Genomic DNA, 14,707 nt, shown 5'->3' on the forward strand with positions numbered 1-14,707 from the left:
GGAGAGGGAGAGACAGAGAGACGGAGAGAGACGCAGAGGGAGGTGGAGACCGAGCGGGAGACACCGACTCAGAGAGTCTGTGACCCTCTGAGGTCCCCCGAGGACTGTCGTGGGGCTTACTCAAGCCAGCAAAAGGGTGGTCACGGAGGCGAAACTGCGCTGCCTCAGCCCAGGCTTCTGGGTAAGGAGGGCCTCCTGCTCCGACGCGTCATCCTGCCCAGAAACGCCTGTTGGCTCCAGGAGCCTTGTCTGGCTGAACTTGGACGCAGGCCTCACTTTACCTCTCACTGAACGACCCGAGGGGTGCTTGTGCTTTCGTAGGTAAGCACGCCCGCCTCGTCCCGAGGCCTTTCTTGAGCCATCGTGGACTCAGAGGGCCTCCCGGAGCCCCCAGGTTTCCCTCTCTATACCTGAGGTCCCCGCCTGGGACTCCGACCGCCGCCCGTGTGACCAGCCTGCTCCAGGCCCGTCGGAACGGCTGCTCATCCCGGAGCCTAAAGGGGCCACGACGCGGGGAGGCGTCTGTGGTGCTTGTCAGGATGCGTTGACACTCGGGACGCGCAAAAACCCCAAAGTTTGATAAGAAAACTATGAACCACCCAATAACCCTGAGAGGTCAACCTCAGTGGGCATCATTTCACACCGTTTGGCAGAATTCCCACGGCGGACAGTACCGAGCGCCGGTGAGAACCGACACCGGGGGGCTCCTTTCTTGTCCACGGAGGCGAGGGTGACAGCACACAGCCCTGCAGAGGACAGCTGTGACTGTGTGCACAGGTCAGACTCACAGGCACGGGTCCCGGCAGGGGCGTCGCTGCAGCAGCGCAGCTCAGGGGCAGGGACTTCGACGGCCGCGGGAGAGAACAACCGGGTTGTAGGACAAAGTCTGTGAAAACGGGGCAAGAGCCCTTCAACGCACAGGAGGCTGAGCGCACAGGGCCCAGCAGGCAGCCCAGGGTTTGGCAGAAGGGCCCCGCAGAGGGCGGTAACTTTGGAGCAAGAGGGGGTCAGCAGAGGCCGGGTTCTGGCCTGAGGCTCTCCGCCGTCGCAGCCCCTTGGGCTGTGCCAATGCACTGGGTACCCCTCCGGCCGATCGTTTCTTTCCCGGTTCTCAGAGCAGAAGGGCCCCGGGTGTGGTCAGCGCTGCTCACAACTCCACTCAGTCCCAGCCCTTGTGCCTCCCGCCGGCTGGTCGTCGCCCGCGGGCCCCGAATGGCCCCTTCCCTGCAAGAGACGGCGTCTCCTTCTTTACAGCGAGGCTCCCCCTGAGCAAACATGTCAGGCCCCCGCAGCCTGACCCACACTCTCCTGAGACCCTTCTGGACTCCGCTCCTCACTCAGTGACCATGGCTGAGAGCCCTGCTCCGGGCACCGAGCCGGGCACACGAGGGGGCGGCCAGGGCTCAGGTGGACAACCAGAGGGCAGGGCCTCCTGAAGTGCCCCCCTACCCCCTGAACCGCTCCGCCTGGAGGCCAGGGCGGGCAGTAAGGGCCAGAGGATGGGGCTCAGGCTGACAGCCACCTGTCCTCAGGCCCCGTCCCTCTGTCCAGCCCTCCTGGCCCTGCGCACAGACTCCCCCCCCCACAGCATCCCCCCACCGCCACGCCTGGGCTGCACCTGCCCCCCCTGCCCGCGGTCCCGCACTTACCCCCGCACAACTGCCTGCCCGCTCCCCCAAATCTTACTAAAAGCTCAGCTCCTGCCTCTGCTCGGACCCTGAGTGGGGATCATCAGGCCTGGGGGTTGGGGGAGCTGCCCCAGTGCAGCCCAGCGTCCATCCTGAGGGTGAGACTCGGACGTGGCAAAGGGCTTTGGGGCCACAGGGGACAGCGAGGAGCCCCCACTCCCCATGAGTCTGGGACACCCGCACAACCTCGGTCCAGACACAGGCCAAGAGCCCCCGGGCGAGCCCCGCTGACGCCCACGAGGGCACGGTGGCCACGTGTGGGAACGTGGGCTCTGCTGCAGGGACCCCCTTTCCAGGGCCTGGGGGCTTCCTCTCTCGCTGCTCTGGCTCCAGAACAAACCCTGAAGGACTTTTGGGCGCGGACGACTCTGCCCCGTCCCTCTAGCCAGTTCCCCCCGGGAGGCCAGCTCCCTCCGCACCTCCGCTCACAGACAGCACAGCCCCCCGCACCCTGGCAAGAGGCATGTCCGATGGCCAAGTCCCGCGTCCAGGCCCCGATGCGGGCGCAGCCGAGCCCAGTGCTGTGGGGTCCGAAGCCTTGCGCTCGGGGCTGAGTCCAGGACTCAGCCTGGAGGGAGGCCCAGGGCCTGGAAAAAGGGCGCCTCCCCACCCCAACGAGCCATCACAAGCGACACCAGAACCACGAAGCCCTGCCGGTCGGCCACCCCGCCTGCAGGTGTGCGCCCTGCCCACCCGGCTGCGCCCCTGGGGGCACACATGCTCCAACACGCCGCACATGGGTCCAGGTCTCAGCCACCCCTCTGGCGCGGCGGGGTGGGGGCAGCAGACAGGACCCCGCAGGCCAGGGCAGCTCCAGGGGCCTGGCGAGGGCAGGCGTCCCTCTGCTCTCGGCTGCGGTGCCTTCCTGAGGACGAGCGTGAGGGCAGCGCCCTCCCAGCCCCGACGGCCCCCACCCCCCTTTATTCTTGTTTCAAAATCTTGATTACTCCATAGTTTCTCTAACTCATTTTGAAATATTAGTGTACAATTTCCATCTGCCTTTTAGATACATGTTTCTGGTGTGTGTACGTCGTCCACTGGAATATTATTTCATCCCTTTTTTACTGTAATGACATCGAGGGGCTCCACTGCAGCCTGGGTGTGTGTGTGTGGTGTGTGTTGTGTGTACACACATCTTTGGAATCTTCTTTTTTTTTTTTGTCTTTTTGCTATTTCTTGGGCCGCTCCCGCGGCATATGGAGGTTCCCAGGCCAGGGGTCTAATCGGAGCCGTAGCCACAGGCCTACACCAGAACCACAGCAACGCAGGATCCGAGCCGTGTCTGCAACCTACACCACAGCTCACGGCAACGCCGGATCCTTAACCCACTGAGCAAGGGCAGGGACCGAACCCGCAACCTCATGGTTCCTCGTCGGATTCATTAACCACTGCGCCACGACGGGAACTCCTGGAATCTTCTGAAAAGAAAAGAGAGCAGTGGAGAAACGCTGGGCCTAACTGTAGGGTGCAGACACAGAGACTCCCAGAAAGGCACACAGGCAAGGAGAAAACCCGCCCAGAACAATCCAGAGACATCCTCGTAAACTATCGCACCCTGAAGATTAGAGGAAAATTCCTCCAGACATTTAAGGAAAAAAAAAAAAAAAAAAAAAAGAAGAAGTCCAGATTTATTTACAAAGGAGAGAAGCTATGTTTGGCCCCAAATATCTCCGAAGCGACCCCGCTAGAAAGCAATGGAGCAGCATTTTAAAGATACTTCCCAGAAGCAAATGCAGGCAGGACACTGTATTCAGCCAAGCAGCTCTGCCAGAGAAAAGGCAAAGGAACAGGAAAATCACGGGCGTCCCCCCTGATCCTGCCGCTGGCTGGGTGGTCGCGAGGCCATGGGACGCACACTTGCCTCCAGGGCCCAGGCTCCCGGGAGCTCAGGTAGCTTTTCTGCAGCGTTGCCTTTGGGCGGGGGCTGGGGTCTCCGCGGCTGAGACGCCCGGGGAGGGGTGGGGATGGGGGTGGGGGTGGGGGCCCGGCACCTGCAAAGCGCCTTGTTCCCTCGACGCGACCTGACGGCTGCAAAGCTCCTCTCTGGGAAGCTGCCCACGGACGGCTGTCCTGGAACCGGGTCCCCCCCACAGCCCCCAGCCCTGCCTCCCGAGGTCGTGACTTCCTGCCACAAATCCAACCCTCCAGGGGCCGCTGCGGGGGCGGGGGGGGGGGGCACAGCCGGCCCCACCCACCGGGAGGTGTTCTTTCCTTTCGTTCGCAGATTGGGCTTCCAGGTCGGACGGGGTTCATGCGTTTTTGAGTCTGAAAACCGCTGGGTGGAGTTCTACCCGCAGACCAAGTCCAGCCGACGCCGGGATCGGCAGCGTCTCCGGGCACCGGGATCTCGGGCCCCACACGGTGGAGCTCCTTGTGCCGCAGGGCGGCCAAAAAAGAGAACAGTCGAAAGGAGCGCAGATGCCCCAGGGCTGCTGGGAGCTGACGGGCGGCCTTCACCCCTCCCCGGGGACCCTGCGCGAGTCCACTGGGTCCCAGTGACGATGGGAGGCAGGTGGCGGTTGTTCAGGAGAAGCAGCCACTGTTCTGGCCACACGACCCCAGGACTCACACTCAGCAGGGGTCACACGTGAGAAAAGGGGGAGAAGAGCTTCCCTTTCAGAGGTTAACGTGGCGGGGGGGGGGCGACAAGGACAGCGGGGGCCCCCCTGGGATCTCAGCCCAGTCAGGGTCTTTCTGGCCAGAAGCCTCCAGTGGCTGTTGACTTAAAAAACAGGCACAACCTAAAAGGTTTGGAGCGTTTAATTTGGGGCAAAGCAAGGACTAGGGCCTGGGAGGCCGCGTTTCTGAGGCTCCGGGAAACGACTCTAAAGTGGTGGGGGGTCCGTGTAGACGGGACTCTGGGGAAGGAGCAGGTCCACGCAGCCAGGCACACGATTACAGGAGGTCGCTGCTGGTCTCGCGAAGGTCACTGCCAGTCACAGGAGCAGACATCACCATGAAGGATGCCAGTGCTTTTCTAGACACGAGGGGAGGCAAGAACTGGGCTCATAAAACCTGAAAACATCGAACTGCCTGAAGCCCCGTCCCGCCAGACTCCCCAGAGCACAGCCTCCTCCCTCCTGCTCTCCGCCCGGAGCTCCTCTCAGCGGCGCTGAGGGGCGGCAGCCGCAGGGGCTCAGGCGTCAGTCCCTGTCGAGGCAGCTGGCACGTGCCCAGCTCCAGCTCACAGGGCTTACTTCACCTTAGAACCCTGTTTCCTCCATGGCCGCGTTCGCTCTGTCATCCAGCCTCCCACCCACTCACTGGACTGAGGTTTTTCCTGAGCAGGGAGGGTCGGGGACCCCAGGGCCACGCTTGGCCGGGGCTCCCAAGAGGGTCCTGTCCTCGACTCCCCGAGGAGCCAGTCCCCCACTCCCCACCCCCCTCCTCCAACAAAGCCCCTCAGAGAGGCTGCAGGTGGGTGGTGGAGCCAACCTGCCCTGGTGCCACCAGGAGCACAGCCGAGGGGGTGGCCAGAGAGACTGACCAGCTGGGGCTGCTGGAAGATGAACCTAAAAGCGCAGAATCAGCATCCTCAGAGCAGAGCAGGGCAGGCCCGCACCTGCCCAAATGGCAAAGTGCTGTGTCGTGAAGGGAGCCCTGGAGGCCCGTCGCAGTTGACAAGGACGGTGGGGACGCTCAGAGCCCCAGCGGGGGTGCAGCCCAGAGGTGGGAGTCTGGCCATGCTGCACAGACACCTGCCTGCCTGCATCCCAGCACCGTCCATCGGCTGTTCCAGCAGCTCCATGTCTGCACCTTAGAGACTGAGCTGCTTCCCCAGTCACAGGGTAAAGGGCGCTTAGGTGGAAACCCAGTGAACGTACTAAAATCACACGAGAAAAAAGTCTGGGGGAACAAAGTCCCGAGGAACATAGTTATAGGGGAACCGAATCACAGGGGAACTGAATCAAAGGAGAACATAGTTATAGGGGAAGTGAATCACAGGGGAACATACAGGGGAACCGAACCACAGGGGAACATAGTTATAGAGGAACCAAATCACAGGGGAACTGAATCAAAGGAGAACATAGCTATAGGGGAAGTGAATCACAGGGGAATGTAGTTACAGGGGAAGTGAATCACAGGGGAATATGCAGGGGAACCGAACCACAGGGGAACATAGTTATAGAGGAACCAAATCACAGGGGAACTGAATCAAAGGAGAACATAGCTATAGGGGAAGTGAATCACAGGGGAATGTAGTTATAGGGGAAGTGAATCACAGGGGAACATACAGGGGAACCGAACCACAGGGGAACATAGTTATAGAGGAACCAAATCACAGGGGAACTGAATCAAAGGAGAACATAGCTATAGGGGAAGTGAATCACAGGGGAACATGCAGGGGAACCGAACCACAGGGGAACATAGTTATAGAGGAACCAAATCACAGGGGAACTGAATCAAAGGAGAACATAGCTATAGGGGAAGTGAATCACAGGGGAATGTAGTTATAGGGGAAGTGAATCACAGGGGAACATACAGGGGAACATAGTTATAGAGGAACCAAATCACAGGGGAACTGAATCAAAGGAGAACATAGCTATAGGGGAAGTGAATCACAGGGGAACATACAGGGGAACCGAATCACAGGGGAACGTAATTATAGAGGAACCAAATCACAGGGGAACTGAATCAAAGGAGAACATAGCTATAGGGGAAGTGAATCACAGGGGAACATACAGGGGAACCGAATCACAGGGGAACGTAATTATAGAGGAACCAAATCACAGGGGAACTGAATCAAAGGAGAACATAGCTATAGGGGAACTGAATCGCAGGGGAACATACAGGGGAACCGAATCACAGGGGAACATAGTTATAGGGGAACCAAATCACAGGGGAACATAGTTATAGAGGAACCAAATCACAGGGGAACTAAATCAAAGGAGAACATAGCTATAGGGGAAGTGAATCACAGGGGAATGTAGTTATAGGGGAAGTGAATCACAGGGGAACATACAGGGGAACTGAATCACAGGGGAATGTAGTTGTAGGAGAACCAAATCATGGGGGAACATAGTTATAGAGGAACCAAATCACAGGGGAACTGAATCACAGGGGAACATGGTTATAGGGGAAACCCAATAACAGGGGAACATAGTTATAAGGGAACCGAAAGGGGAAGTGAATCACAGGGGAACATGCAGGGGAACCGAACCACAGGGGAACGTAATTATAGAGGAACCAAATCACAGGGGAACTGAACCAGAGGGGAACATAGTTATAGGGGAAGCGAATCACAGGGGAACATAGTTCTAGAGGAACTGAATCACAGGGGAACATAGTTGTAGGAGAACCAAATCATGGGGGAACATAGTTATAGAGGAACCAAATCACAGGGGAACTGAATCACAGGGGAACATAGTTATAGGGGAAACCCAATAACAGGGGAACATAGTTATAAGGGAACCGAAAGGGGAAGTGAATCACAGGGGAACGCAGTCCCACAGGAACACAGTCCCTGTGGAGCATAGGCACAGGGGAACTAAATCAAAGGGGAATACAATGATAGGGGAACAAAGTGATAGGGGAACACAATTACAGAAGAACAGAATCTCATGAGAATAAAGTCCCAGGGAAACACCATCACAGGGGAGGAGTCACAGGGGAACAGAATCAGAGGGGAACATAGTCACAAGGGAGCAGAATCACAAGGGAAAAGAATCACAGGGGACCAAAATCAGAGGACACAATCCTGGGGAACACAGCCACAGGGGGAATTATGGAAAAAGAGAATCTCTGGGAAATAAGGACCCTGGGGAATGGAATTCCAGGGGAACATACTCACAGAGGGACATAGTCACAGAAAAACAGAATGACAGGGGAACAGAATCAAAGGGAAACAGACTCACAAGGAAACAAAATCCCATGGGAACACAGTCCCTGGAGAATATAGTCACCAAGGGAAACGAAAGAGGGTCATAATGAATCATAGGAAAACAATCACAGAGGAACAGAAGCACAAGGGAACAAAGTAACAGGGGAATAGTATCAGGAACACAATTACAGGAAAACAGAATCTCAGGGGCACATAGTCACAGGGGAACAAAATCACAAGGCAACTCAAGTCCAGAGGAACATAATCACAGTGGAACTAAATCTCAGGGAAAGTCAAGTCCAGGGGCACATGGTCAGAGGGGAACTAAATCACAGGGGCACATGGGCACAGGGGAACTAAATCACAGGGTCAGAGGGGAACTAAAGCACAGGGTCAGAGGGGAACTAAAGCACATGGTCACAGGGGAACTAAATCTCAGGGGGACTCAAAGCCAGGGGTACATGGTCACAGGGGCACTAAATCACAGGGTCACATGGTCACAGGGGCACTAAATCACAGGGGCACAGGGGAACTAAATCTCAGGGGGACTCAAAGCCAGGGGTACATGGTCACAGGGGAACTAAATCACAGGGGCACAGGGGAACTAAATCACAGGGGCACATGGGCACAGGGGAACTAAATCACAGGGGGACTCAAGGCCAGGGGCACAGGGTCATGGGGGAACTAAATCACAGGGGCACATGGTCACAGGGGCACAGGGTCACGGGGGAACTAAATCACATGGTCAGAGGGGAACTAAAGCACAGGGGCACAGGGTCACAGGGGAACTAAATCTCAGGGGGACTCAAGGACAGGGGCACATGGTCACATGGTCACAGGGTCACAGGGGAACTAAATCACAGGGGGCACAGCGTCACAGGGGAACTAAATCACAGGGACACAGGGTCAGAGGGGAACGAAATCTCAGGGGGACTCAAGGCCAGGGGTACATGGTCACAGGGGCACTAAATCACAGGGGCACTAAATCACAGGGGCACAGGGTCACAGGGGAACTAAATCACAGGGGCACAGGGTCACAGGGGAACGAAATCTCAGGGGGACTCAAGGCCAGGGGCACATGGTCACAGGGGAACTAAATCACAGGGGCACAGTGTCACAGGGGAACTAAATCACAGGGACACAGGGTCACAGGGGAACGAAATCTCAGGGGGACTCAAGGCCAGGGGTACATGGTCACAGGGGAACTAAATCACAGGGGCACTAAATCACAGGGGCACAGGGTCACAGGGGAACTAAATCACAGGGGCACAGGGTCACAGGGGAACGAAATCTCAGGGGGACTCAAGGCCAGGGGTACATGGTCACAGGGGAACTAAATCACAGGGGAACTAAATCACAGGGGCACAGTGTCACAGGGGAACTAAATCACAGGGGGACTCAAGGCCAGGGGCACATGGTTTGGGTCCAAAATGCTAAGACAAGTGGGGAGAACGAGGGTTCCCAGGGATAAACGGTACTTTAGGTGATCGGAAAACAGGTTTCCCGTCATAAATGATAACGTTTAACAGAGTAAAAGTGTCCACTCGAAAAAAAGAAAACAAACCCCACTGCCCAGTAGACGGGGACGTGAGGCTTGAAGTCCCGAACGGCAACGCGAGAGGACGCGACCGTCAGAGATGGTCGTTCCGACGTGGGGGAGGGTCCAGCCCGGCGGAAAAATCTGAAGCAGGGAAGGCTTCCGGCCGCAAAGCGCAGCTCAGGTGTCCGGAAAGGGGGTCTAGTCGCAGATCCCCAGGGGACGGAGAAGGTTTTCTTGCCATTAAAGCCATTCGCGTGGCGGAGAAACAGGTTTCCGGGCAACCGGCAGCGCAGCAGAGAGAGGAAGCGTGCGCTGATCCCAAAGGGTAACTCGGGCGACCGAGAGAGCCGTCCAGGCACAGGCGGTGGCCGGCCGGACGGGCGGAAGGCTCGTCAGCGACAGGCAGCAGCTCCGTGGCAGGAAGGCCTGCGGTCACGGCGACGCCGGCACAGGGGAGCGGGAAGGGGACAAAGGCAGGGCTCCGGGCACGAGTGGGAACAGGTGGCAGAGGGGGGCTCCCTGCGTGGGGCAGCACCGGCGCGAGACGAGAAGGGCGTTCGCTCCCAACGACGGCCCCAGTCTCGGCCTCCCCCTCACGAGCGGCTTCTCAGGTGGTAGCGACAGGTTTCCGGTCGTGAACGGTCACTACAGTGAAGCGGAAAGACGTCCCAGCCGTGAGTGACGCCTCAGCTGAAGGGGAAGGTTCCAGGCATCGGCGAACACTTAGTGGCGAGACAGACGGTTTCCAGACGTAAACGCTGCCCAGGCACGGAGCAGGGGTTTCCAGGCGTCGGTCAGTGCGTGGAGAAGGGGGACGTCCTGTTAGGACGGCAAGTCCCCGTGAAGAAGAGCCTCCAATGACGCGAATGGGAGAGAAGAACGGGGTTCCCACCGCTGACGACCACCGGGCGGAGGAGGAAAGGGTTTCCGGGCATAAACGCCAGCCCGAGGGATGACGGAGGAGAAGCCGGCCTGCAGCTCCGACCGCCGCCGCCGCGAAGGGAAGACGCTTTGCCGTCGCAGGCCACACATCAAGAGGCAGAGAGGGTCCAGTCCGAGACGGCAGCTCGCGTGAGCGAGAAGCAAGACTCCCCCAACGAGCGGCCGCTCAGCTGCTGCGGATGGACAATCACGCGTGACACGCGTTGGTAGAGAGCAAAGGTCTCCCGTGAGACGCCAACTCTCCGGTGCAGAGGAAGGAGGCCCCGGTTTAATGGTAACTCAACCGGTAGGTGGAGGTTTCCTGCGGTTCCCGCCGCGGCGCAGGGTTACGAATCCGGCTGCGGCGGCGGCGGTCACTGGTGTGTGCGGTTTGCAGGCGGAGGCCACGGTTGGAGAAAGACGCCGTCCGTCGCAAATGACCATCGAGCGCTGGAGAAAAGCGTGTCCGTCACGGACGATGATTCCGTTGCCAGAGAGGGATTCCAGCACGGATGATGAAGGAATGTCCAGTCAGAAGTGGCACCTAAGGTGACAGGGAAAGCGTCCTGCTAAGCAATACGTCCTGCACGAGGAGGGAGGTCTCAGGTCAGAACTGCCGTCTCGGGGGACGGACAATGCAAAGCAGGCGACAGAAGGTGACAAAGCCGCTTCCCAGTCACAGAGCAGCTCAGGGGACTCAGCGTCCGACAGAACAGGCGCTTTTAGCTGATGCGTTAGATGGAGGGGAGAGAAGGCCTCCTGTCTCGTGAACACTTAGGTGACAAGAGGACATTCCCGTCATAAATAACAGCTCAGGTGAGAGGGACAATGGCTGACGAGTAGTCTGGTGGGAACGCAGCCAACGAGAAAGAACGTTTCGGACATAAGTAACTCAGGTGTTAGAAAAGGGTAATTTACCACCAAAAACGACAGCAGAGCGATACAGGCTGTTTCCAGTCTTAGTTTTTTTGTTGTTTTTTGGTTTTTAGGGCCGCATCCGCGGCCTGTGGAGGTCTGGGCCAGGGGTCGAATCAGAGCTGCAGCCGCCGGCCACACCACAGCCACAGCAACGCGGGATCCGAGCCACGTCTGCAAGCGTCGCCACAGCTCACGGCAACACCGGATCCTCAGCCCACTGAGCGAGGCCAGGGGTCGGACCCGCAACCTCATGGTTCCTCGTCGGATTCGTTTCCACTGAGCCACGACGGGAACTCCGCAGTCATAAATTATGACAGTGACAGAAAGTTTCCAGTAACAACTCACATGATAGAGAAAGAAGGTTTGTTGTCATAAATGGTACATCAGTTGGAGAGAAAAGATTTCCAGTCATTAATGATGACTCGGGTGACAGAGAAGCTTCTGGGTGTAAATGAGAACACACGTGGTAGAAGGCGGCCCTCCAGTTACAAAAGGTAGCTCAGGTTATAAAGAAAGAAGGTATTTGGTCAAAAGGCCATCGACTTGGGTGGCGTGTGTTCAGTCGCAAGTAACTGAGGAGGAGACAGAAGGCCTCTAGCTGTAAATAACCCAGGTGCCAGCGATGCGAAGGCTCCGTCATTCAGGCGACGCGCGTGACAGAGAAGGGGCTCCCAGGGATAAATGATAAATCGGACGCTATACGACACAACTTGCCAGTCACGGAGCATAACCAGGTACACGGAGAAAAAGTTTCTCGTCACAAACGACGACGCAGATGATGGAGAAAGAAGTTTCCAGTGATAAACGGTGACTCAGGCGACAGAGCCAGAAGAGTTTCCAGGCGGAAGTGAGAACACAGATGAGAGGCCTATGTAGAAACCTTGCAAAGAAAAAAGAAAGAAAACTTCCAATCACAAATTATAACTCATGTGCCACAAAGAGGGTTCTGGTGATAACGGGAAGTTAGCCCTATGGCGGAGTCTCTCCAGCTCAAACTGATGACTCACATGCTAGAGAAAAAGGCTGCTTCTAAAAACAACTTGCCGAAGAAACAGGTTTCCAGCCGCAACCTGACTCAGGTCACAAAGGATAATTCAAAGGCCAAGGAAGGAAGGTTCCGGTCATAAATAACCCATCCGGTGTCTGAGGACAGAGGATTCCTGGTCATACAGGATAAGCCAAGAGACCCGTAAGGGAGCCAGTGCTAAGTTCAAACTCAAGTCATATTGGAAGACGAAACTCAGCCAGTAATGAAAACGAGGAGCAGAGAAACAGACGCTTCCGGTCATAAGTGTCAGTAAGTGGACGGAGATGGCAGGGATGAGAGTTTCAGTCCCAAACCGTAACGAAGGGGCACTGAGTTGTAAGTAACCAAATTGGCAGAAAAACCTGCTTTCACCATACGGGCTCATCAGGAGGCAGAAGAGGAATTCCACTCGTAAATACCTGAGGCCATAAAGCAAGTTTCCAGTTTAAGTGATAACTCAAGTGATGGAGGAGAAGGATTTCGACGAAGAAACGACACATCAGGTGATCGGGAAGAAAGGTCTCCATCATAAGGGAAAAGTCAGAGCACAGCGGAGGCGGCTTCATGTGACAAATGACAAACGGAGTGATGACAGCAGGTGCCACGAGAGGGCTTCCCACGCAGGAAGCTTCGGTTCTCCTTTCGCAAAGCGTAACTCAGGCGAGAGGGAACGTGTCCTACAGGTCACTCAGGAAGCAGAGGAAGACGTCCAGTCACAGACGGCGACCAGCCACGAGGAACAGTCTCCTTCCCGGTGGGTCACGGAGGCGCCAGGGAAGGAAGGGTTCCCGTCACGGGAGGCAAGTCCTGCGCGCAGAGGTTCCGGGTCTAAGTCGTCACTTGGGCGCTGGAGAAACGCTTCCCGCCGCAAAGGAGAGAGAGTGAGAGGTTTTCGGTCAAAAATTTTAAGGCTGGCGACAGGAAAAGGACTTTCCCAGTTAGGAATGAGAACCAGGGGCTGGAGACGTTTTCGCGTCATGCACCAGACAGACGACGGAAAACGGGACCTTTCGGGCGCCCGAGCACAGGCGTCCCGCTGTCCAGCAGCCCCGTCGGGGGTGAGGAGGGCGACGGCGGTGCTGGGTGACAACCCGGGTTGCGGAGAAAGGCTGTGTGTCGTCAGTGGTCACTCGGGAGGCACAAACAGAAGCAGGAGGCCGTTCTCCAGTCATCAGTGACAACGGGCGTGATGGAAAGAGGCCGTAACCGGCAATGACGGGAGGACGACTTTCGGGCACAGTGGGGACCTTCCAGGCTCGCCTGACGACTCAGCGGACAGGGGATTTCCTGTCACAAAGGGGGACTCGGGTGCTGGAGGACGAGGGTGACAGTTGCCCACAGTCCATCGGGCGGTGAACCTGGACGCCGCGGATCAAAGCCCGGGAGGAAGCGGGGTTTCCGGTCACGAACGACGCTCAGGCGGTGGGGACGGGGGCTGGTGGACACAGTGTCCGGGCACGGCTGCCAGATCGGGAGGGCGAGGGTTTCCAGTCCCCACTGGCCACCCCACTGAGACAGGCGTCAGCGGTTGCGCAGGTGGCAGGAAACACTTCCAGGCGGGAACGCGACAGGCCGCGAGAGAGACGTTCCCGGGTTCCGTGAGGTTAACACGGGCGGCGCGACGGAAGACTGCTAGTCGTCGTCCCGTCAGGTGGTGGGGACAGCGGTTTGCAGCCAGAGACAAGGCAAGTGACACAGAAGGGGCTCCGCCCACGGACGCAGAGTCTCTGAAAGGGAAGCTCGGCTTCGTGGGGGTCACATCAGGTGACAGAGGAGGGAGCAGGGTTTCCGGCCTGGGTGACAACTCAGGAGGAGGGAAGAAGTTGTCACACATGAGGAGACAGGCTGGCACCTGGGACCCTTCACTGCAGAACAAAATACAAAGAAATTGCAAGGGACCAAAAGCGACTGCGTCCCCCTGCGCTCGCGGGCAAGTTACGGACGGGAAGCTACAAGGCCCCTAGAACCCAGCTGCCACCTCCGAGGAGCCAGGCGCAAAACCAGGGACTAGGCAGGCCCCTGCACCCGCCCCCACCAACGGTGGGCCAGCACCTAAGCCACCCTGGGGCCCGACCCCGCACCCGCCTTTACCCCCACCCCATGGGAGAAGCGCGCACGCAAGCCCTGGGCCGGTGGGCGGCCGGGGCCCCTGCTGGTGGTGGCCCCTCCCTGCTGCCGCTGCGGGGCCCGGAAAGCCTTGCCTGCATTTCCTGCCTGGTCTCCGCTCAAGGTCTGCGACTAAGGAGCAGGCCCCCTGGACGGTGGTCACGCTCTGAGGTGACAGAGGAGGACACTGAGACTGCAGACAAAGGCCCTGCAGGAAGAAACGGCACCTCCAGTGACAGGAAGAGTCTGCAGCCCTCGCAGGTGAGTCCCAAGGGTTCCGCCCGCAGACGGCGCGCAGTGGGAGAAAGACGGTCCGGGGACGAGAAGCCAGCGTCTCCGCCGCGAGCGGGAGGCAAGTCTGAGGACTCAGGAAGGGGTGCGGGAGGACTCCGCAAGCACAGCTGGGGCGCAGGCCTCTGGGGTCGCGGTGACCGCAGCCGCCTGCGGGCTGGCCCGGGCGCCCTGTGCCCCCGCCTGCCCACGGGCCTGCCGCACAGGAGCCCCGGGCGCCGGTGGCCCCTTCCCGGTCGGGGGCCCATGCTCCATCCCACCTGCACCAGCACGGGCTCCTGCGGGGTGGACACATCAGGCTCTGGGGAGCTGCCTCTGCCGCCCCTCGCTTGGCCTGGGCGGCCCCAAGCCCCCCCACTCCACCGTGCCCGCGCGGCAGCGCCCAGGGAAGGGGC

At 58.3% G+C, this 14,707-nt stretch overlaps 1 long non-coding RNA gene across 1 annotated transcript; it reads right to left on the reverse strand.

The window, feature by feature from the left end:
• Window positions 1-4,432: 4,432 nt before the first annotated feature.
• On the reverse strand, window positions 4,433-7,439 carry LOC110257345 (uncharacterized). Its single transcript, XR_002339817.2, has 2 exons — window positions 5,176-7,439; window positions 4,433-4,665 (listed from the first exon to the last, which is right to left on the reverse strand). It is a non-coding gene; the product is annotated as an uncharacterized LOC110257345 (long non-coding RNA).
• Window positions 7,440-14,707: the final 7,268 nt, after the last annotated feature.

Source organism: Sus scrofa, chromosome 16 (assembly GCF_054392235.1).
Source record: "Sus scrofa isolate SSC_HxYL_T2T_F1_AM1 chromosome 16, Sscrofa_HxYL_maternal_Yorkshire_Landrace_v2.0, whole genome shotgun sequence".
NCBI lineage: Eukaryota > Metazoa > Chordata > Mammalia > Artiodactyla > Suidae > Sus > Sus scrofa.